This window comes from Taeniopygia guttata, chromosome 14 (assembly GCF_048771995.1).
Source record: "Taeniopygia guttata chromosome 14, bTaeGut7.mat, whole genome shotgun sequence".
Taxonomy (NCBI): domain Eukaryota; kingdom Metazoa; phylum Chordata; class Aves; order Passeriformes; family Estrildidae; genus Taeniopygia; species Taeniopygia guttata.
In genome coordinates this window covers 4,429,643-4,453,826 of record NC_133039.1, presented here as the reverse complement: position 1 = coordinate 4,453,826, position 24,184 = coordinate 4,429,643, and the positions used below count along the sequence as shown (strand labels likewise).

Below are 24,184 nucleotides of genomic sequence, written 5' to 3'. Positions count from 1 at the left end.
AGGCCTGAATGTACTTTACTGCATTCTGGGAGGGGAAATCAAGCAAGATCTGTCTCTTCCTCTCTCTCTGTAACATCAGGGAAAGTTGTTCAAAGACTTCATGGACAGCACCAGATTTGGTGTTCACAGTTCAACTGAATGTCCATAATAAAGTATTTTGCCTGCAATGAAATCTGAACATAATTCATTTTTCTCTTGATTTATGTATTTATTTTCAAAGAATCTGCTTCTATAAGAAAGCCTAGTGCACTGTGTGACATAGCAGGGATTACTGGATCAGAGAGAAAGGGACTGTTCTTTCTGAAATTCTGAATGTTGTTCATTAAGAGAACACAAACAACTCAAGGTAATACATGATATGTGCAAACTGCACTGATATTTGAGGATCAGCACACCAGGGCTTCAAGTCTACCACCAAAATCAATCACTGCTGATAATCATCCTTCAACAGAGCAATGCAGATCAATTTTGATCTGTTAAGTGCTTCTGCCTAACTTTATTATCCCACTGTCTCCTAAAGAAGACAGATACCAAGGTATTTTAATAGAAATTATTTGACACAGCTCTTATAAATTCCATAAAATAATTATCCTTGTGTTGCATGTAGGAGTCAATTTTGTTAAGTGAGAAGATCATGGGACCAAGAATTACAAAATGTGATTTCTAACCTTGTTTCTGCCCCTGATTCTAACTAAGTGATTTTAGGCTAATCACTTTTATCTTTCTGTGCATCAGTTTTCTCATTTTGATATTGGAATTAATAACCTGCATCTTGGAAAAGACTTTTGAGGAATACTGATGAAAAGCATTAGATATGAATCAGGCCTTATTATTAATAATAGGAAATTGCTTTGGGATCCTTGGATGATAAGTGCAATTTAAATTCAAAGAAAATATTGGTACTTTAATTGCTTCATCTTTCAGATCTACCCCAGCTTTACTTACTCACACACTGACAGGTAAATTGAACTCAAATTATATCAGAGTGGATACACAAAGATATAAATGTATGAACCCCTCGCATTATTGCTGTTGCAGCTTCCAAGGCTTTGGAACACCTGCTTTGAGCTGCTCAAGATCCCACATGGCAAAAATCCAAATCTCCTGCTGCTGGTGGGATATTGGGTATTAAAGGAAATGCTGAAATCCCCAAATTCTTACAACAGCCCAACTTCAAACCTCCCATTTATGAGATGGTTTATCAAAGTAATTTCTATTGTGATGAAACTGCTGTTGTTTTGAAATGATATAGGGAACAAAATGTCATTATCAAGTAGTTTCACTGAGGGAAGATCAGAGCCACAGTCTATTAAAGTATTGCCATTGATTTATTCACTAATGTGCCCTATATTTTCATCTGCAAAAGCCTTTGTAAAACCCAGTGTCTATTAGTGCAATTATCCCACATAACTGCTCTGCAGGGCACGGCTCATTATGGTTCTTTTATTTTGCTTTTAGTGCCGAGTGCTGCCAGCAGCATCCGGGTACAGGAGAGGCTCTGGCGGGTGGTGACAGTGGGAAAACAACTCCAGCAGCACCAGGAGCCTCGGCCACTGTCTCCATAACAAACTGCAGGGAAAACAACTGTAAACTGTTATTATCATCCCAGCAGCGCCCGTGACAGAGACAGGCAACAGGCACGAGATGAAACGCCAGGAATTCTGTCTAGGCAGACAGTTTTTTTTATTCCTTTTTAATTTATTCCTTGACTGCCAGGGTAGTCAAACACTGGAGAAGGTTGTGGGCTCTGCACCCCCAGAGATGCTCCAACCCCACCTGAGCAGAGCCCTCACAGCCTGCTGGAAGTGACCTCCTTTAGCAAGGGATGGACTCCCCAGGAGCCTTCCAGCCTCATCCACACTGAGTCTAGGACTAATAATTCCTCTCAGATCACCAGGTTGTTGATGTGTGACCTGTATTATTCACTACTGGAAATTAAAGACAGCAGCTGCAAACACTTAAAATCTGGACTGGATAAAGGAATACATCCCCTAAAAAAACGCTGCAGAGAAAACTTTGTTTTTCCTGTTTACTCATCTTCCACCTGATGGAAGTAAAGCATAAACATGGCTGTTTTTAACCAGACTAATTCTGGGAAAGCAGTAATGACTGACTTAATTACTAATCAGTTTGCATCAGAAATTAGCAGGCCAAAAGCAGAGTGCTGCATTAGTCACACAGTTTAATACTCAGTATTTTTGGTATCTCTGAAATATCTCTTTTCCTCAGAATTATCCAGCCAAAGCCCATTACTTTACCACAGTGTTCCATTGCAAGAACATTATTTCCTCATTATAAACCAAATTCCAGCCTGGGAATGGGAGAGGAAACCTCCCTGGTTGCCTGGGTCTCTATTAATGACTGCAGAAAGCTCAGGCAGCTTCTTCACACCTCTGAGAAGCAAGGAGAACTCCATGGGAAAACAGGAACATGCTTTGTTTGGTTTAATAACAAACCAAATCAATTTGATGAGCAGTGATGGCCTTGGCCCCGGGCATTTCTGGGGAATTAACAAGCGACCTGTATTTATGGCCTAAAGCAACACTCCTCCAGCAAGGAGGGCTCCAAAGCAGGAGCTGAATTTTCAGTCATATCTGCTTCTCAACAGGGAAGAGAGTGAAAAGCACTAAGCAGAGGAATTTAGGTGAAAAGCTCATTTTTCCCCCCATGAAACATTAATTATACTCCTTTTTGTTGTTATCAGAATTGTGACACCAGGCTAAGCAGCCGTCATTTCTGTTCAGTGCAACTTCCACATTTCAATGGAAATAATTCTGGAGTTCAGGACTTGTGTGTTTTGTAATTTTTTTTTAAAGTTTAAGGTGCTTCTACAACAAAATCTTCAAATCAAAGCCAACAGACTCTTTGGGGCTTGAACTCCATGCCCTGTACAAGATCTTAAGTACTGCCAATATCCATTTCATTTTCCAAAAAAAATTTAAAGGAACATGCATTTGTGGAGAGAAGAATAATGATTTCCAGTCACCATATGGAAGGACAGGGACAATGAGAAGTGCATTATTTAAAAATACAAGAGGGCTGTGTTCCAACCATAGTCAGGCACTATAAATATTTCAGCTACTTTTATAATTGGGTTCATTTAAAATACTATCTACTCCCAAAAACATTGCATTCAAAATGCATTGTGCAGAATAACTATCATTTGTTTTGGTCACATCAAAATATCACTCAAAAAACCATTAGGGATTCTTTTTTTTTTTCCTGGTTGTGATGCTGTAAAACAGCATCTCCCCGAGACCAGAAAAAATGATGTTGTAGAACATATAATTCATCTTGCCTCTGGATAAAATGACTGCTGTGAAACAATCAAAAAACTTTCAACAAGGAGATAAAACAATGTATATTTTTGCCAGAAAACCCAAGTTGCCTGACAGCACCTCATCTTAGCCCAATGGCTAAATCTCAAACTGTCTCCTGGATAATGATTTTTGACCATCCCCCTAAGATAGGGGTAATTATGCAGTATTTTTAATATCAATGGCAAAAATATTGCAAAATATTTGCAATATCATGGCAATAGCAATGAAAGATACAACTCCTGTACAACAGCACTAAACTTTATAGAACCGTGAAATAAAGTATTTTCCATTGAATTCTTTGAACTTCTAAGTGCAAATGTGAAGATGGATTTTATTCTGTTCTTCCTTAGTGTGTATTTGCATTTAAGTTGCATTTAATATTTTTCTGTAAGAAATCAGCAATGAGGGAGACCAGCATTCTGAATCTGTATGAAATGGAGTATCCAATGGTGTTTTCTTTTTGTTTGTTATTTTTGAACTCCCTATGATTTTAAATAAATATAAGGCTTCATGGTTTGGATGCTATGGATTGCAACACAGCAAAAAACAGAGTCAAAAATTAGCAATTCCTCACAGAGGCTTCCAGAAGAAAGGGTTTGTTCTGCACAAGGCAGAAGTGTTAATATCCTCTGCACATTCCATCCCCCTCAGATTTTATCAACCATGAATGTGAGAAGCAAGAACACAGAATAATCTCCCAGGATTAACCCAAACCGTGGCTATGGGGACAAACCTGAAAATTCCCTCACACTTTTTTCTCCCACCACGAATGTGGCTGATCCATTTCCTCATGGGATGAGCCCACCATTAACATCAGCTTTTGTGTGTGTGCCAGCTCTGCTTTTTTAGCACTTTTAGCTTTTGGTATCAGTGACAGGCGTATCTTTCACCATCTCTAATCTGGGAAACTTTGCAGAATTAAGTTAAATGTGATGGTGAGCAGCATTATTTACAGCAGCGGCTTTGTGAGGTGCTCTGAATGTCAGCATGGGGAAACAGCGAAAAAAACTTCTTCACCTCTGGTCAGAAACAGGAGAAGAAAACGTTTGAACTTTGAGGGGGTTTTTATAGAGCTAAAACTGTGGCAGGTTGAAATCACACCAGAAAACATAATCCAGGCTCCAGTTTGTGCCTCTGTCTGGCAAGGCCAGACCTAATGAGGACGGGCATATGTTCTGTCCATTAATTGTTCCAATCCTCCTGCCCTCCCGCTCACCTGCTGATCCCAGAGCTGCCTCTGGTGCTGTGGCCAAGCCTTGGCTGGCTGGGGACACCTCCTGTCCCCCAGCACCTCCCCAAGCAGCCTTGGTCAGTCCTGCTGCCCCAGCCAACTGTTAGGCAACGAAAATCGGCCAGTTACTGCTCCAGCCAAGAAATATTCTTCTACCAGGAACAAGAAATCACCTCCATATTGCCAGTCCCAAAGTAGGCAAGGAAAATTACGCTCATTAAAAAAAAATCTTTCCATAATGACATACTTCCTATCAAAAAGCTCAGGGATGACCGACCTTGGCATCCAGGATTAAGGCAGCATTATTTTTCTTGATTACCAGCAGCAGAATAGTAGGGAAATTATAAAGCCATTGAGAGGATTAATACAGCCCTGATCTCTCTCTCCTGGCTCTTTATCTCAAGCGATTAAAGTTCTCCAGGAAAAAAAAACCTAGAATAAAATAGCCTGGAGCATACGCCTGCTGCCATGGAGAAGAGACAGCATCAGCTCCTGTGACAGCCAGGAGGGCAGAGGTTAATTATGCATTCTGTATATGGCTTTAATCACTTTAATCAGATCACTGCTCTGCTCCATCTCAGGCTGTAACTTCCTAAAAGCAAGAGGAGCCCTTTGGGCCCAGCAGTGTTTGTTTTAGGAAGGGAGGAAGAGGATGGAACATGCTGCATTAAGCACAGACAAAACTGGTGCAAAACCAACTGGCCAGACACACAGACTGAGCCTGGCCATTGGTGTGAGCAGGGCCAGAGTGGCACTGAGAGGTCACAGGGGGACACGAGGTCCCTTCTGCTTTAGGGACACCCAGAGAGCCGCCCCAGACTCTGGAACAAAGCACAGCCCCAACGCACGCCCCGCACACTCCTCCCCACCTTTGTCTCTGCTTCCAGAGCCTGACACCCCAGCAAAGGCCAAGAAAAACAAGGGAATAATTGCACAGCAACAGGAAAAGCCACATTGAGAGAGATGGAACTGACTGGCTGGGAATCACAGGAGTGAGAGCTCCGTGCCCAACGTGGGAACAAAGGATGGCTCCTTTCAGAACTCCAGCCGGGGTTATTATCAGCTCTGTTCAGGGTTTTGTGCTTGCATCTTACACAGACAAATCTCTCATTTATGGGCATTTGATTTGAAAAGAAAGAGCAGAATAGGCCTTTTTTTTTTTTTATATTTAATTAAGGAATATTGGCCCTCAGGAGAAAGGGAGGAAGTTCCAGTCCGTAGAATGGAGTGGGAGAGAGAAATCTGTCTTTGTTCCCTTTGGAGCATACAGAGACATTGTTATATTCTAGTTAAAATATTTTCAAACTGGGTGGCATGAGGAAAGTGTTCAGGCTTCTCCCCGGCAGCCAATATTTATTGCAACATAAAAAATGTCAAACATGGATAGGTTCTAACTCTGAACAAAGCAATCCCTGAGCCAAACTGATCCTCATTACAAGGCTCCCTCACATCGCCAGACATGACTTTAATACAAGGCCACACTTCCCCTGCCAGATTCAATTTCCAGGTTACTTCACTTTTGTATTGGGAGGCAGAAACCCAAGAACATCATTCAGTCCCAAATAAGCTCCTTTTTAGAAAAACATCCAAAATATTTGACAATTCTTGTGGGCTCTTCTGCGGTGTTCCACTGAGCAAAGAGAATCTTTAAAATAAATCTATTTCCTTTTATAGCAGCCCATAAATACTTCTCTATATAATGCTTTGGATATACCTGGCTATACACAAGGGACTCTAGAAGTGTTTGAAGATAATTTATTAATTTTATTTTTAAATCCAGCCATCTGGAGCTATAAACACATTTAGTGAGTTACATAATAAGACCAATATCTAACAAAATCCTCCCATGCCTGCCCAGAGAACTCCATCATCCAAAAGCCCAACTCATTCTTAATCCTAAAACTGTCATATTTACAAAACCCCATGTTGAATAGCTTTTATTTCTGCTTTTAATTCATAACCAACCTATATATTTTTCCTTCAAAAATACCTGCTGTAATCCAATAAACAAGAAAATAAATAAAAATCATGTTTTGGAGGTGAGGAAACAAGAAGGAGGAAGGGAACCTGCCAGAGACACTTTCCTATGCCTCAGTTCAAACCTTCTCAGAAACACCTCTGGCATCAACATCTTCCCATGGATGGAGAGTGAGGTTTTTTTAACAATTATGGAGTACCCAGGTACCCAAGGTGGTAAGACAGAGTGTCAGCTTGCTGTCTGACCAAGTATGAAAATGAATGCCCAGAAAAGGAGACAGCATTTTAGCAACAGCTGTATTTCTACAGGAGAAGTTCTCACAGCTACAAGGAAGGAAGTTTGATCCATTTTAGAACAGAGTTTGTCACCCTTGCGTTTTTGAAGCCAAAAATCTGAACCAACTGGAAATGAAAGATTTAAAATCTAGTTTTTAACATTTGTTGATTAAAAAAAGGATTTGACTCTTCAAGGGAAGCTGTGTGATGAGAACACTGGTCTCCAGTTGATCCCCAGATTCTGGGGGAGCTGACAGAAAGGTATCAGGATAATTCCAGGGTTCTCTCAAAGCCTGAGTTAATAAAGACAGGGTCATTTCCAAATGTCACCATCTCTTTATTCAACAAGCACCACTGGAGTTCTAAGATAAAAACACACAGCTCAAAGGTTTTGCAAGTTGATATTATCACTACCAGAAAAATCACTTTGGAGCTTAGCAAGTAATGAAACACCTTTCAAAAGCAACTTAAGAAGAGGGGAGGCAATAGGAGGGAAAACAACCTTATTCTCGGGCAAGAGGCTGTTTTCAATAAATAAAACAAACCCTATTGCACAGAGAATGACCTTTCAGCAAATCTAACCTTAGTTCAGTGTAAAGGAAATTAAAGTCTCTGGTACTGATGCAGGCATAGTCAAGAGCATCTTGTGCTGGCAGCAAGAATTCCTGTTGCTGCTTTACTTCTGACCTTTTGCATCCAGTAGGGGAAGAAAGGAGAGGGAAGAGAGCCCATCTGGATTTCCTGTAGACAAGATGTCTGTTCACATACATCATGACCCAGCTGGTAAATAAAGAAACCTTGGCAAGTGGTGGTAAGCAGCAACGTGTCCTGCTGATAGGATTTCTCCAGGAGAGGCAGCAGCTCTGAATAAAGTCCCCATTCTCAATAATCTGCTCGTTGTCTCTGGGGGAAATCAGATTTAACATTTATTTGCCCTTTGGTTACCAGAGGAACAGACTGAGTGCAGACTGTCCCTTTCCCCAAGCAGTTACTAAAGTGGCCTTTCAAAGCTGGCTTCTCTGAGAAACTTTCATCTCTTTAGATGACATTTCTCTGAAATACTGTCTGTCCATTAACACAAGAATGGAAGCTGGCCCTGGCAGAAGATCTCTCCTTCCCACCAGTTCATTGTCTGCTGCAATTTACTCTCTTCCTTCAACTATGTGCTCTGGACATTTCTTCATCTCCTTCCACACCTCAGCCTTTGTGAAACACCACTTCAGCCACCCTCAGATAAATCCCTTCCATCAGTAATTTCTGAATCCTAGTAGAAATGATAGTTATGAAGAGGTAGAGGATCTTTGGGAATGTTTTCAAGATAGTTGTGATCAGTAATAGCTCCAGGTTAACGACCCAAGGGAACCCACAACGGATACATCCCTAAGAACTCATATTTTAGCAATAAGATTCCTCACTCTGTGTTTCCTACATTAAGAGTTTGCATGGAAAAATGCTAGAATAACATAACTCCCTTCTTCACAGGAGAATTGCTCTCAAATATTTATCCCAAAGGTGAAATACCTAACAGGGACTTTGGATGACACTAAAATAAGAATATTACTGCAGCCACAGCACAGCCAACTCTCTTCTCATGGTAAATCCACAACACCTTCAGAATTGTCCCAGATACTTTTGGGAAACCCATGGCAACACCCAGGCTTCTGAGTGGCCTGAGAACAAAGCACACCTGCACTGTGCATCCAAACCAGGTTACAGTCTGGAACTTGCTCAATCCTTCAAATACACCAATAAATTCTTCCCTGAGAGGGTGGCGAGGCCCTGGCAGAGGTGCCCAGAGAAGCTGTGGCTGCCCCTGGATCCCTGGAAGTGTCCAAGGCCAGGCTGGATGGGGCTTGGAGCAACCTGGGATGGTGGAAAATGTCCCTGCCCAGGGCAGAGGGTGGAACTGGATGATCTTTAAGGTCCTTTCTCACCCAAACCATTCTGTGATTATTTGATGAGACAGCTTTATCTCTTCCTGCTTAAATAAAGTTCATTTTTCTTAACATGACAGTTTTAATCTCATTCAACTGAAAATTCTGTTCAACAGTATTTAATAAACCCAGTACTACCCAGAGACACATATACTACATAGAAATGATACCATTTATAGGAGTAAGTTATATGGCACATTTTTCAAAGTCGGTGATTGGTGACAGGCTTGCTTACTGCTCATTAATAAAAAATAAAGACATTGCTCCTGCTGGATACTACTAAAGTTTCTTGTTTACTTTTCCTTCCAATTACTGTAATTGACCTATAACTCACTGGAGTTCTGGGCATTTATTCTAAACTTTGCACAGAATGCAGCAACAATCCTTCAGCATGGCAGCTAAATATGTCAGGATTAACATTCTGCTAAATATTCCAAGAGAAATTACACTGGTGTTGTAAGCTGGGGGTTTATGAGGGGTTTTATGCAATTTGTGGATTCTGATCACAGCTGGGACAATATTAAAGGGCAAGTAAAGATCTGTCACAAATCTGTGTTTATCTCTTTGCTAAGCCAAAAATAAAAATCCAACCAAATCACAGCAAGTCTCGTTTGGGAAAGAATTATGTAATAGTTTACTATATTTCTATAAGTTTATTTCACTTGATGTCAAGCAAAACACCAATAACTTTAAGTAACTCTGCTTGGTACAAGCACAGGGTGATGAGACCCTTTGATCACTCAGGGATGCTCTTCCATCCCCCTGCTTCCCTCAAAGTTTTCTTCTCATATGGGAACTTTAACATCAATTCCTGCCTTCTAGAAAGATTTCCTTTTTTTTTGATCACCAGATATAAGGACCCCCTGAGATATGCTTAGACAAGTGATTGTAGATGAGACTGTCTTGACAATCCAAACTAATTTTCAGCACAGGGAGCAAAAATCCTCTCAGCACAAGGACTCGCAGGGTGCACCACGCAGCTGTTGGGAAACAGCCTCCAAAGCTCCAGAGCCAGACCTTGTCTGACAGCTGTGGATTACAAACCTCTTCCAAAACTGGCCTAGCAAATATCTACACTGCACCCTGCAACCCCCTGGCAATTTAGTAGCTACCTCAAATTGTTTTTCAAAGCAGATTTCTCCCTTTGCATAGCGATGGAATAAACACAAACTCTTCTAATTCAGTAATCAGGACAGATAATTACATCCTCTTAATTGTTTTCTTTTTCCAGCTTAGGCTCATGTTGATGGGAGATGGTAAAATTAGTCCACGAGCCATCTGAAGTTTGCCACTTGCTGATTAAAGGCTTAATTGATTCAGAATGTTTTACAAATCAATCTCTGAATTACTTCGGGATCATGGTGGCATATTGTAAAAAGGAATTCAAACGCACACACACTCCCCCTGTGAATGAGATTCACATTCCCATAAATCCTTAACTGCATAAACAACTTGGTTATGTTGTTTCAAAATTCACTGTTTGACAAATTCAGGGGAAAATGACAAAATGAGAATTGCCTAAAATGCAACCTGCTGTGACTTACAGAGGATTCTTATTTCTTCTTAAGCTTACTTAGCAATTTTTGAATGGATTGCAATGACACAATCTTGAGGGGGGAAAAAAAAGTAAAGCATAGAACTGCCCCATCTTCTGCAAACTCATAAAACTGTGATGTACAACCCAGTGCATTCCGAGCCAGATGTGTTTTTCTGATTCAGTGCACTCCTTCCCTCAATCAGGAGCCACACTTTTCACTGAGATTTTATATTCCCTATTGTGAAGTTCTGGTGAGCTTTGCACCTTTCCAGAGGCTGCAACCCAGGATTTCCTTCTGAAACAGAGATTTTAAAGTTCTCGTGGTGATCAAGGATGAAAAGCAGAGATATCTGACACTGTTCTTAAGGGCTTATCAAAAGGAATACCTCTGGCTGTAAGGACAAGCCCCTCCCTTCCCAGTGCTGAATTTGCAGAGGTCAGAGTGAGCATTAGACAACTTTGATGTCTCTCTTCCCCCAGAATTGATCATTCAGTTGAGCTCACCTTTGTCTCACAGGCTCACTGCACTTGAGAACATGAAGACCACTTAAAACACACCACTGGGCCCTTTAAAAACAGCAAAAGAGGGACTTCTGTCCTATATTTCAAAAAGTTGACAGATTTCACAAAACATCCTGTTTTTTATAACACACCCTGTCTATAAAATTGTGTTCCCCCCCCATTTTTGTAATAGCTGTGTCTCACAAACACAGCTGGAGGCTGAAGTGAGGTGGATTACAGAGGCATTCGTGTTTTCCCAGGGACCATTTCCTCTGGGCAGCACAGAGTTGTTGTTTGCTGTTTGCACTCATGGACAGAACTTCCTACAGGTCACACACCTCGATGCCTCATCATAAAGGTAAAATTTACTTTGGAAAATTCTTATTCAAAGATGCAACCGACAAATTTCTACGCCACAAATATCACTCAGGTAATTCATATGCACTTCTGATAAATTTTTAAAGAACACCACTCAGTTAAGGATAAGGATTTATGACAAATACACCACCTCCAGCATTAACACACAATGAGGTTTGTGCTCCCCATTTTGCTGCTGTGCTGTGCCCTGAAGCATCTGTAAATGTGGTATTAAGGTACTAAAAAGTCATCAAAGTTGTTTGTGACATTGCAAAGTGGAAGTAAAATTAAGTACCTGAGTCACACAAAACAAGTATGGACTTCTTCCAGTCTTTTAAAAATTGCAATAAAGTCTTGTCAGCTGACTTCATAAATCTCTCTTTATACACACAGAAAATAGCTTTATTGCTTTAAAAATAGCAAAATATAGTTCTGAAAAGAAGCTGCCTTAAAGAACCAGTGTGTGCAAAGGCTGCAGGAAAACAGCTTGGTCATTATTCACAGTAAACTCATAACTTGCAGGTTTTAAGTCTCACAACTCGGAAATATTTTGACAAAATTAAAAACACCTCCTCTTGTATGTGCAGCAAAAGAATGAACCAAGAAAAACACTATCTACCTGCATCTGCTAGCCATAAACTCGAGATAAACAGTGTTACTTCATCCCTCTCACAGCTGCTACAGCCTCATGCTGCCACACTAATTAGAGGTCTGTCACTTCTTCCATTACAAACACCCTCCGAAAGCATTTGTAACAACCTTGTAAAGAAAGATTTATCTGTGAATTTTAAGAATTCCACTGCTTTCTCCGCCTTTAAACCATAAAAAAAAACCCTTCTGCAAGTAGCCCAGCTGACTGCAGTGACACCGTTACAAGCTACAACAAAAACGCACGGCCACCCTGGACTTGTTTGCTGAAAATGAATTCTGCATTATACTCAGCAACTCAGCAGTCCATGTCCTAAAAGATCTGCCAGATTCCATATTTTACTCCATTAGCCTCTGAGGTGCAAATCCCCGTTCTGCAGTGAACACCCAGAGCTGTCAGCACAATTTAATCAGAGTCTTCCTCTCCTCACCTCCTCTAGATCAGGGCTGTGCTTGCAGATGATGCCATGGCCCACTGTGCTACTTTTAAAAGCACCCCAGGCCCTCCAAGTTAGAACACACCACATCAATCACATGGAAGAAGTGATCAATATCCTCCCTCAAAAGCAAGTGGCAACTGTTAATCCAAACTCTGTTAAGATGCTTTCAATATTAAGCAACCTGGACACATTTGCTGTGCTTACATTTTGTACATGACACTTCTTGAGTTAAAATTTAGAGAAAAGCTAAATTTAAATGTCATCTTGAGGGTGCAAAAACATAATATTGCCTTACTCTAATGCATTGCTTCTTTTAGTAGGAAAAAATATCCTTCTCTTTTTTAATTCTCTGTAACATCTTGGGCATTGGCTATTTGCATTACTTGTCTTTCCACAGTCAAAGGGAAGTGTTGAACATCTGTTTAAACCTCCTCTCCCTTAAAAAACACACCTGTTGCACTGACAAGCGATCCACAAAGCAATCAAGCTGAACAATTTTTGGAAAAGCTTTAAAAAATACTTGCATGATATAAAAAATTCTTAAAACGCTGGCAAGGTACAGATATTTGTCACAGAGGTCACAGAGCAGTTCCTAAGCTAACAAGGTCAGAAATCTGTGTTAGTGTAGTGAAATGAGCAGAATTCTCTATCAAATCTACCAAGAGAATACCCACAAGTGAAGGAATATTAATTTTATATGAAAAATCAATATGCAACAAAACCACTGACATTACAATGTCCACAAAATTAAGGTGAGCAGAAATATCGTCTGAAGGGGAAAGTGCTCCTCAAGGGATTAAACAAATGATCCCTGTTGCAGCAAAGATAATAAATAATAATTGCAAAGCACATTTATATAAATCTTCAGAATCAATCACATGGTGTTTTACAGTTTAAGAGAAGATTACATAGGTCAGCATGATGTTGGAGATCAATACCATAATAATATGTTGAAGTATAAGCAACCATACCAAATTCTATTTGAAAGTGTGAAATTGGTCCAAAAGTGATGAGCCCATAATCACAATATTTACAAGAAAAACAGCCCTCAGGCTCCAAGTTCACAAGCTATTTAGACCTATGTGAAAGCACTCTGCACTTGTATTAAGTCAGCAGGGCTCAAAATGAAGATATTTATTTTTCAGCTTTCTCTATCTCTGTTTGCATCTGAAGTTTCCAGTTTAAATCACAGAACAAAAGGAACCTTAGATTTTTCAGCTAAAAACCAACTCCATATAACTTTGCTTTGTGAGATGAAGATCACCAAATGAAATTAAGTCTCTTTACAGTATTTCTTGGCCTTGCTCCAGGACAATGTGGCAAAGAAACATTTGTCACAATCACTTCCAGTTGGGAAAGAACAGGAAAAGCTCCTGTTAAGGACACAGCACTACCTGGCACAGGGGCTCTGCAGAGCCATCACTGCTCAGTGGCACCCACAGACCTGGGGTGAAGATCTGGATATAACTGGACTGAGATGCACTGAGTTCTCTGCACAGGGGAATTCACAGCCTAAAAAGGGAGATATTTACTTCCACCTCCTTTGACACAGTACACCCACTTGCATTATCTTGCTTTCTGGAGTTTTTTTTGGTTGGTTGGATGAGCATGGCACGCCTGCAAGAACCTTTTTCACGCCATTATCCTCAGCATATTCACTTCTTGCTTTCATGGGCCTTTTTAGCTAGCTTTTACTGACTTGATTTAATATTCATAATCATCTTGAAAAGGCCATCTGCAATTTAATCACTCACTACCAATTACTTTCTTTAATAGCTCTGACAGTATCACTCACAGATACCTGACAAATCCACAAGGATGGCTGAAGGCAGACAGGCTTTGCACTGACTTTCCCAGCATTTGCAGAAGGTACAACACTGCTGGCTTTTTAAGCCTCCACCAAGTCTTTACTAAGTCAGGTTTATGAGCAGATCAAAATGCAGCCACACGGAGTGAAAAAGCAAAATTTTCTTTTATCCCTCCTTAGCGAGGAAGGAACGAGCGGGCAATAAAAAAGAACCACCAGACACAACTACTCTGCTTTTCCTTCTTTATCCAGCACATCTTCCACTGCAGTATTTTCCCTACACACAAACAACAGAAGCTACTTCATCTTCAGTTTGTAGAGATATTCAACAGAAAACACGGCTGGACAAAATTTAGTAACAATTTTGCACAAATAGGGCCTCGGAGACCAGGACATTGTGTGCATTTTTCTGGTTGCTGTGCTCCATCTTTTTCACAGAAAGCTTGCAGTCCTTTAAAGATATGCTATTTAACAATTATGTTCTCCAGTATTAGAGGAGCTGTAACTTTGTTCTCACATTCCATAGGCAGAATGATTTATCCACCCTCAAAAATAATCCATAATCCCAAAGTCTGCCTTTTTAAGGGATTGAAAGTGTAGACAAAAGTCTGCACATGAAAAGAAAACAGCGCTTTCATCACTTTATAGCAAAGTCTGTAGGGAAAAAAAATCAAATTTTGGATTGCAACCACTCCCCAGCTGCACACAACAATATGTGAAACCGAGCAGGACAAAACCAAAGGATAACAAACATCCTGGCTTGGCAATTTACAGCTCCCACAGCACAGCCCAGGGGACAGGAAATCAATGCAGCTTTTACATACATCAGGTGAAGCAACCCAGGTTATGGCCAGGTCTGAGTTTCTCTTCCTATTACAAATGGGGTAGGAACAACCAATTATTCTAAATTACTTTAAAATTCATAGCAAGTCCTTACTAAAATCTAAAAATAATATTTATTGCTGTATGGGTGACCTTGAATCCTGCCTGTCCTGACTCTCTTGGACTGCAGTTGTAATCAGTATTTTTTCCATTTTTTTCCATACCCAGGTTGTTGTCTGCACTACCACAATTACTTGGACAAATGACATCTCTCTGACAGACATCCAAGGCTTTTCCATTCTCATTCAATTTTCCTGCTTTATGATGTATATTGAGAAGAAATTAAAAACATCTTTAATATTAAGAGCTTCAAAAATTATAACCCTCAAACAACCATATGTCTGTGAAAGCTGGAGATGAAAATTAGCTTTTGTGAAGATGCTGGGAGGGCAGCTCTGCCACACAGATCTTTGGCACGTGCAGCAACCTTTAGTATATATTTAGGCTTTTACAGTAACTCGGTGCAGAACATACTCCACTAAACATCTGTTTTGACCATATTTACTATTCTTATCTATATTGTTTAGACTAGATTTTAAGCTTGCCTAACATAACAGTTTAAAGAATGTTATCAAATAGTTCCTAAAGTATTTATTTTCTGAATTGAAGATTCTTCTGTGACTAAAAAAAACCTTCAGAACACCCTACATGCTGCAAATATATGTGGTCCATAAGAAATAAAATGCATGTCACTGTTTTCCTAAGCAAGAGCTGGGTATCTCTGCACTCTCTCACAGATCAGCCAGGACAACTTTTCTCACAGCAGACCAGGAAAGAGCTCTCACAGCCATAGATCAGAGAATCATTGATTACCCTGAGTTGAAAGATCTGCAAGGATCATCAAAGTCCAAATCTTGTATATTTTTCTTTAAATAGGGTTGTTTGTTTTTCCTTAAAATAGCATATCTCAGCTCAAGCTCACTTCAATAAGTTACAGGTTCTTAGTTTCTTAGTAAAAAGCACCTTCAAACGGGCCTGCCAACTTAAAATAAGTGAGAATTATACTTTAAATACATCCCACTGTGTAAAGATGGGAATCAAAGCAAAATACTTCAAGTCAGCTCCTTGGACAACTCCAGCAGTTTGGCACAGCAGAAGGAAACTTAGAAGAAACCAGGAGTTAATGTTCAAAAGGGGTAAATTGATACACCAGTCTCCAGTAGCTGTTCCTCCTAAAGCTTCAGCATTTTGATCCTTACAGGAACTGAAATGCAAAGCCCTGTACAAATGCCTACAAATCACTGGGATTCTGGCTGCTCTGGGATTTTTTAGGCAGTGCAGTTGGATCTGGGGCGTATAGGATAAAGAGATAAACAGTTCCAGGGAAAAGATTGTTTCCAGACTGACAGGCCCAGGAAGCTGCCAGCACTGAACATTGTTTGACTTAAATCTTCCCTGTTTTATGATTTCTATTACTGTTATTATATTATTCATCTAGATACTCGTTTTTATGGCATTATCAGTACATATTAAAAAGCTTTTGCAAGATCCCACAGTAGTGCTTAAACTTACAAGTATGGACAGGAGCTACTACTCTCATGCCAACAATTAGAACTAATCATGAGCACAAAGTACTTACATGAGAGTGAGAAAATTAGTTCACTGATCACTGCGCTGAAATGGAAAAGAGAAACTAAATAGAAATATGTTCATGATAGAACGTGTTAAATTGGAATTGGATTATACTATCAGTTTTACCATTTCTGCCCATGAAAGATGATTCAGTCTTGAGTAACCAACATCATCTTTTTATGTCTGATCAAAACAATCTTTATTTTAACAGCTCCCTTTCATGTTATTCCGCTCTGAAGAATTAGTACAAGATTGACTGAAGAAAAACACAGATCAAAAATGATACTTTATTTGTAAATTCTACAGCGTTATTTAAAACCACTGTAGGTGGACCAATGAGATTGAAAAGTCTGTCTGTTGAACCAGCAATACTTTTCTGTCTAGAAAAGTTTTCTGGCATTTCTCTTCTGCTGATCTTCCAACAAATCATTGCAGTTTGTTCAAGATGGCATTTTCCTGGATGGCATGTATAATTGATGGGTGTCACATTTTATAAAATGATTGCAAGGTAAATTCAATTTTCCCTTTTCCTTGTTTGTGTCCTCTAAGAATCCCTTATCTCCACATATCAATTACCAAGCAGTGACAGAGATAGGATACAAATCACTCCGATGAATGTAATAGCAAAAGTGATTAGAGATAGGGAGAGATTAATTGCATGTGTCAGATATAAATAAAGGGTTTAGGAGACAACCCAGGATTTGGAGCCTGTGTTTGTGTGTGCATTCCAGATCTCTCTCAGACCCTGTAACCCCCCAAACCTCATAAACAGACAAGTGTAACAAGAAGCCATGTTAAAATAATAAGTTTGATTATAGAAACTTCAGCATTTGCTGCTTCTTCAGAGCAACATGCATAATGTATGTGCATCTGCTGAGGGAACAGACACTCAGCTCGGGTGCAGTTCTGTGGTTTCACCAGCCAGTGAGGAGTCCCCATAACAACAGGGTTGTTCTGTTGCACTTAGGAGAAAAGGAAATAACTATTCTTCCCATAAACCACGCATTTAAAGCTTCATTACATTTGTTGATGCAATATGATGAAAATTAAGTGCCAGATATTTGAATAGGTTTTATGCTGATTTAGGCTGTTTCGGTTCTCTTTAATAGGAAGACTGAAATAACCTTACAGAAAATTCAGTTTATCATCTTTCCATGACAAAAGCTACCAACAGAGGAGACCCTGCTTGCCTGGGGCAGAAGCTGCAGCAGATGCACCATGAGTGGCACTAAATTTTATCAAAAATAGTCCAGAGGGGGATGAAACTGGAGAACAACCAATATTTCCGCTATTTATCAGGAAGAGAACTGATAGCATATTTGGAAAAACTAAGAAAAAAAAGCTTGAGCTGCCACAGAGGTTTCTTGGCTCACCTTTATTATTCCTGCAGTTTAGCAATCTATCACTTTAACCACAGGTTTTCTCCTCTATCTCTGTAGTTAAAAGTGAGCAAAGTTTTCCTTTAAGGAGAAGAAAGGTAGAGAATTATGGAAGAGATCTGGCTGAGGCTTTAGAAAAACCTAACAATGAAATTTGGAGTCCAAGAAGGCTGATAAATCCTGAACATCATCTGTTACTTCTTTGTAATGCATATAAAATCAGCCTACACTGCAGTACAGTGTCACATTTTGCAGTAGATAATAGGGTAAAGCACTGAGAATATCAGCCTCCAGTGAAATTGCCAGCTCTGGATAAAGCTTAAACTAACATTTGCTCCAATATATCAAACCCAAATCTTTAGCACTAACTTAATTTAGTCTTTTTTCTCACAGCTATTATTGTTATTAAAATGTGTTTGACTTAAATACATAACCATGCATTTGAGATCTGTGTAAATTGCATTCTATTCTCAAAGTAAGGAAAATGATCCCCATTTAAAATGTATGTCCTTGAATATTGAGCAACAATGGAAGAAAAGGCGCTTTGACAGTATTTGACCAGGGTATTAAAGATAGCTTTGACACGGAATGCGTCCTTAGGGTTGAGTGTTAGACCCCAAACACTTCCACAGACTCCTTCAAATTAACATTTCAGGTAACTGAGGCTTGTTTAGTGCCAATCAAATGTTCAGGGTCACCCAAAGCCAAAGGCACACATTTACTCATGGAACCCCACCACAACACCCCTCTTGGAAATCCTGCTGGACAAGGAGAGAGCAAAACCTTTGAGGAAATGGGAAAGAAATGTGATCCTTTAAAAGAGCCACACAAAACAAGTTCACAGAGGGCTGAGCTCTGCTCTGTTGGACTTCACCAGTATTTGGTCACAGCCTTGGGAAATCAGGTACAGTCACGGCACAGAAATGCAATTTCATCTCATCCCATATTCCTTCTTCTTCTTCCCTCATCTAAAAGTAAAAAAAGCATCCTAGAAGCACTAAATTCACCTCCACAGCACTGACCCAGAGAGGCTAAAAGAAGTCAATTTTCTTGGCATGAACTAAAACCAGTCTGACAAGTCTATAGAGCTTGTGTGAATTTGACATCAGAATAGAAATATCTGTTCCCTGTGTGTGCCAGCCCATTCCTTTTTTCCTTTTTCCTGCCTACACCTGAAAGCTGGGACTGGCAATGAAAAATTCATGCCTTTTGTGCTTCAAACTTACCCATGAAGGATCCTCAGCATCTGCTGACTTGAACGAACCCTGATGGTTAATATAGAAAATCGTGTTAGTGAAATCTCTCTTCCAGAGAGGAAAATGCCTGCTCGGAATCTTCTGAAAACTTCTTACCCCACCTGACAGAAGGATGTCAAGAGGAACATCCTCTCAAACACACCGACAGGTAATGGGGCACTTCCCCCTCCCCACCTCTTTCTTTCCTGACAACATAAAGAATATTTCATTCTTCCAGACACTAAAAGTGACCTAAATGTCCTGTGCAATCATGAGAGCCTTCCTTTATAGAAGAAAACCAAACAAACAAGAGCTTTGAGGTAAATTCAGTCCCTGTGAGCCTGAAATGGGACTTCTGCCTTCTGTAAAGTTTATGTCTTGATACATTAAGTTGAAGTACAAAACAGGCACCAAGCAGAGAAAAACAGGATCTATTTAGCCTCATGTCAATGTCTGCCATAACAAAATAAAATTCTTCTGGTTGCAAGTGGAAGTTGGGCAGAACAACACTACACCCTCATACTTTAAATTAATTGCAGTGCAACCAAGCCAGGAGTTTAATTTTCAGTCCCCAACTTTTTTCTTTCCCTACTACTTTTTTTTTTTTTTTTAAGCATTGCCAGTGCCCAAGGGAAAAATTTATCTTAGTTAAATGATAATTGGCTTTATTATCTTTGACTCTTCAGAAATGCTGGCTGGCAAGGTTTTTAAAATTTTCATCAATCTTGTTTTCTCTTTTCATGAAGCCTGCATCAGAAAATGACATCAGGCTGCAGAACACTGTATCTCATGGTGTTACCAACAGTTCTGGGGACTATCTAATTTACTAATAAATCTATTGGAGCGACATGCATCTCAATATTTCACAGCTTAACAAGGAGGGGCAGGAGCAAGGCCCTGAATTGCAGTTCCGGACGATTAGCGCCACAAAACCAATTGAAGCAGGACCATCTAAACTGTCACAACAGCTTACACACACCCACCTCCTGCAAGCCAGCATTTAAATCATTTACTGAGGCCCACATTTTTCATAAAATGCCTCAACTGGACTCAGAAAAAGCCAAGCACTCCATTAAAAGTTTCCAGGACTAGGCCAGTGGTGCTCACATAAAGCGTTGCCCTGGAGTCAATAATGGAAATATCTCACCAAGGCTTTGCCAACTTCTTCCCAACTGGCTCCAGAGCCTGGCCATGGTGTCACATCATAAAGTGGAAGGACACAGACTGAGTGCCCTGCAGGGAATAGCTCAGCCAGCTCCTCACAGCAATAAAAAGCTCCATACTAATCTTTCTTTTTCTCTCCCCCTTCTAATAAACCCACTTAAACTCTTGACTTACATCCTAAAATCCCTCATGGTTTCATTAAGAAGCTCTAAATGGCCTTGCTCCCCTTTACCCTCAAAAAAGTCCTCATGCAAAAGTGGCACAGCCAATAGCAAAGTACCATGTACTAATATTTCTTGTTTGTTTGGGTGTTTCTGGGGGTTTTTGGTTTGTGGAAGTTTTTTATCATTACTTTTGAAGATTTGGGGTTTTGAGTTTTTTTGCTTGGTTGGATTTTGTTTGATATTTAAGTTCCATACTACAACCATAAAAGTTGTGATGCAGATGCAGAGATATTTAGCTGCTACACTGAGAATGGCCCTCAAGGAAGTGAGGGTTTTACAATGGCCTTACTTGAATAAACACTTCAATCTTTAGGTGCCCTGCCAACACTTGTAAGATCAAAGAATGTCACTTTATTCCCTGACAAGTCACAATCCTTAGGAACAGACCAGACCACCTGTGCTGCAGGGTGTATCTGGCTGTGGGAGAATAGGCATATGAAAGAAAAAGCCTAAAGAATTAAGGCTCCATTTATGATACCATCATCAAACCCTATAGCTCAATAGATAGGAACAGTAATAAAACATTTAGGATTTTCCAAATGTTGTTATTGAAGAGCAGTATTTACATCCCAAAATTTTGTACCAGCCCAGAGACAGAAAAATTCTCACACCACTCCAGTCAAGTTAGGAAATTCCAGCAATGGAGTTAATACTGAAACCCTCCCAAGCAGCAATTGTGAATTCTCAACAAGGAGTGAGCAATTTGAGTTAAAACCCAAAGCCAGTGTTGTTACTATTTCCACTGCCAAACTCTTGACTTTCAGACTTTCCGATTTTCCAAGCCAAAATTTTGTGTTATTTACATGAAAGCTCTGACATATGGTTTAAAAAAGAGGAAAGAAAAAAGTGGCAAGATTTTCATTAGTGTAGTACACAGTTCAACTCATTTTTAGACATTTTAAATTTAGGAATAATTTATGACACCTCACACTAATTTCAGATGTGACGTTATTCCCAATATGCTGTCTGTTGGACATAATTTTTATTTCCCCAGAGCCTGTCACCTCAGAGATGATCTAATCTTCCTGAAATCAGTGCAAGTGAAGCCACTTGAAAGAAAGCTCCATGGTTTTCAAGCAGAGCTGGGTGGACCTCACCCTGTGTCACATTCAGACACAGGGTTTAGGGCAGGCATGTGGAGCACGGGTGTTCAGCCAAGCTGGGTACTCAGCTGTGAAGGAAGAAATCTGCTCAGTTTTTGGATCTTCTCACTGAGTGACCAGATCTACTGGGAAATAAATCTTTAGTGCCTTTGCACCAGGGGTGTGTAAGGACTGAGTGATGGGGATGGGGGTTGTACCTGAATCACCCAAATGTCCTGAAAAACTTCAGAGTGCCCTAAGCCCTGGTGCTCTGCTGCCTTCATTTCCCATGTGTGGCCAACCTCAGAACATGGAGAAAAGCAAACCCAAGCACAGCCAAAGCAAGCCCGACAAGCCTGCAGGCTTTCTGTGGGGGCTGTTTCCCAACTTCCCCTCATGTTTGCAATCAGGGGCGATGGGTGGGTGTGAGATTCACAGTGTTGGACTCGGTGAGCTGCAGTTTAGACTGACAAGAAACATGTCTTTACTATTAATACTCAGAGCCCTACTGGAGAATTCAGTGTGATTGGAGCTTTGAGACTGTTTTTGAAACATACTCAACATCCTCTAATCTTTTTATAGTATGTGTATCAAATACAGTTATTAATTGAAGGACAGTTCAGTGTATTTTCCAGGCGATGCTCAAGCTCCATTTACCTTCAGCCACAATTCAACAGTGAGTTTAATCTGCAATATAAGGCCCTGAAACTCATCCTCTGCTCAGCTCAGAGCCAGACCTTTCTCCTGCTGTCATTCTTGTACTTTGGAGCAGAACAGGACAGCTTACAGCTTTCTCAGCTGTTAGAATGATTCTGCAAATATGCTTTTCTTACAGGCTGAAGCAAATCTGACACTGGTCTCCTTCAAGGAATAATGAGCTGTGCATATCTAACACTGTTCTCAGAGAATGGCTGCCCTGGGAATTATCTACAGGGTTTTTTTCCTCCTGCCCTCAATAACGGTGGCAGTGTGCACGCTGAGTCATGCAGCAAGGTTGTATTCAATAATTAATATATAATCTACTTGCACAGAGATTGGCTATTCCACTTTACTTGGGGTTTACTGGATTTTGATTAAACTGTTTTTAAACTTTATACATGTCCTAATGAAAAATTACAAGTGTCATCACTCCTAACATCCCATAAGATTCAGATAGTGACAAGTCAATGCAGTACCTTCCTCATCTGTGTTACCTTTAACAATCTGTTTCTAACCTTTTGCTTGAATTCTTTATTACTCTTCCAAAATATGTCATTTTTCTGCAACCATTTTCTGCATATTGCTTCAGGACTGTATTTTTACCTGATTATTTTCTATTACCAGACCAAAAATGTTTATTCATTTCTATGTAATGTATCACATAAGTTTCCTCCCCAGATCAAAGTTCAGAATGACCACGTTAATCCAATTTCCTTTACAGACTCCAATGCCTTACAGCCAGTGCCTTCCTTCACCACACACACACAGCCTTAATAACCCTGGATATCAAGGTGTCAATTTGAAAACCTCATTGGCTGACATTACTTCTAAAAGAAAATTCATTTCTGGCTTTCCATCTTGTCTCATCCTCCCTTTTCTTTTATCCATTTTATCTTTCCTATTTGCCACATTCTAGGCAGACAGACTTTGCATTCATGGTATCAAGCCTGTGAGCATTTTGGAGTGTTTTCTTTTCCATATGCCCATATTACCTTCTGCTTTGCATAGCACTTGTTATGCATGCATGATCACAGACTATTTCTAGCATTAATTAAGACATGAAATTAAAGTGGGAAGTATGCTATTGGTCACATAATACAAACAACACAAATTTGCTTTAAAAATGAAATTACTGAAGTGTTAGCAAACCTCTTCATACTGTCAGAAATAATAATGTTTACAATCTACGTGCCACAGAACAGCCAGAATTCACAAGTGGATTTGGAATATTATTTCCACTTTAGAAAGATACACATGAAACCTTTGAGCAGTTCATTTAGTTTAGATACTTGTCTGGAAGAAAACAGAGGTTTGCATCTCCTGCTGCCTGTCAAACCATGCAGCTGCTGCCCACAGTGACCCAGCCCATGACCAGGGCTCACTGTGCTTGCCCAAGAACAGCTTTCCTTGAAATCCAATTAGGAATTTTAGCAGAAGAATGACATTTTCTTAGAAATGGAATGTTTCACAGGACCATGTTTCAGATGAACTTATGACAGACACAAGCACTGTTCCAAAAGCAGTTTCCCAGATTCCCAGCCCAGAAACTCAGACCCCCAAGATTTGCTATTGTAAGGAAATGAGCCAATAAGGATTGTCCAAAATCTCATCAGGATTTTGGTGATTCAGGAGATCTGGGGCATCTCATCATGCCATTGATCTAGAGCCGAGTCCTGCATCTTCTAGAAGCCCAAATTATCAAGGCTGCCACTGTCATCAGTGATTTACTCCATCACCTCTTCCCTGTCTCTACAAGCAAAAACGAGGAACCTCCCCATTCCCACAGCACTAACACACCCCCTCTTCTCACAGCTACATAAATAATGTCTTTATCAAGCGCCTCATACAAGGATTCAATCCATTTTGCATGTTTAGAATACTAATTTTTCATGCAAACAGGTTTACTGGATGTTTTACAA

General features: G+C 40.0%; 1 protein-coding gene across 5 annotated transcripts in view; it reads right to left on the bottom strand.

Annotated features, from left to right (window-relative positions):
- Positions 1-24,184, bottom strand: part of SDK1 (sidekick cell adhesion molecule 1) — a 384,502-nt gene that overhangs the window by 180,174 nt on the left and 180,144 nt on the right. The gene's annotated exons all lie outside the window — the stretch shown is intronic.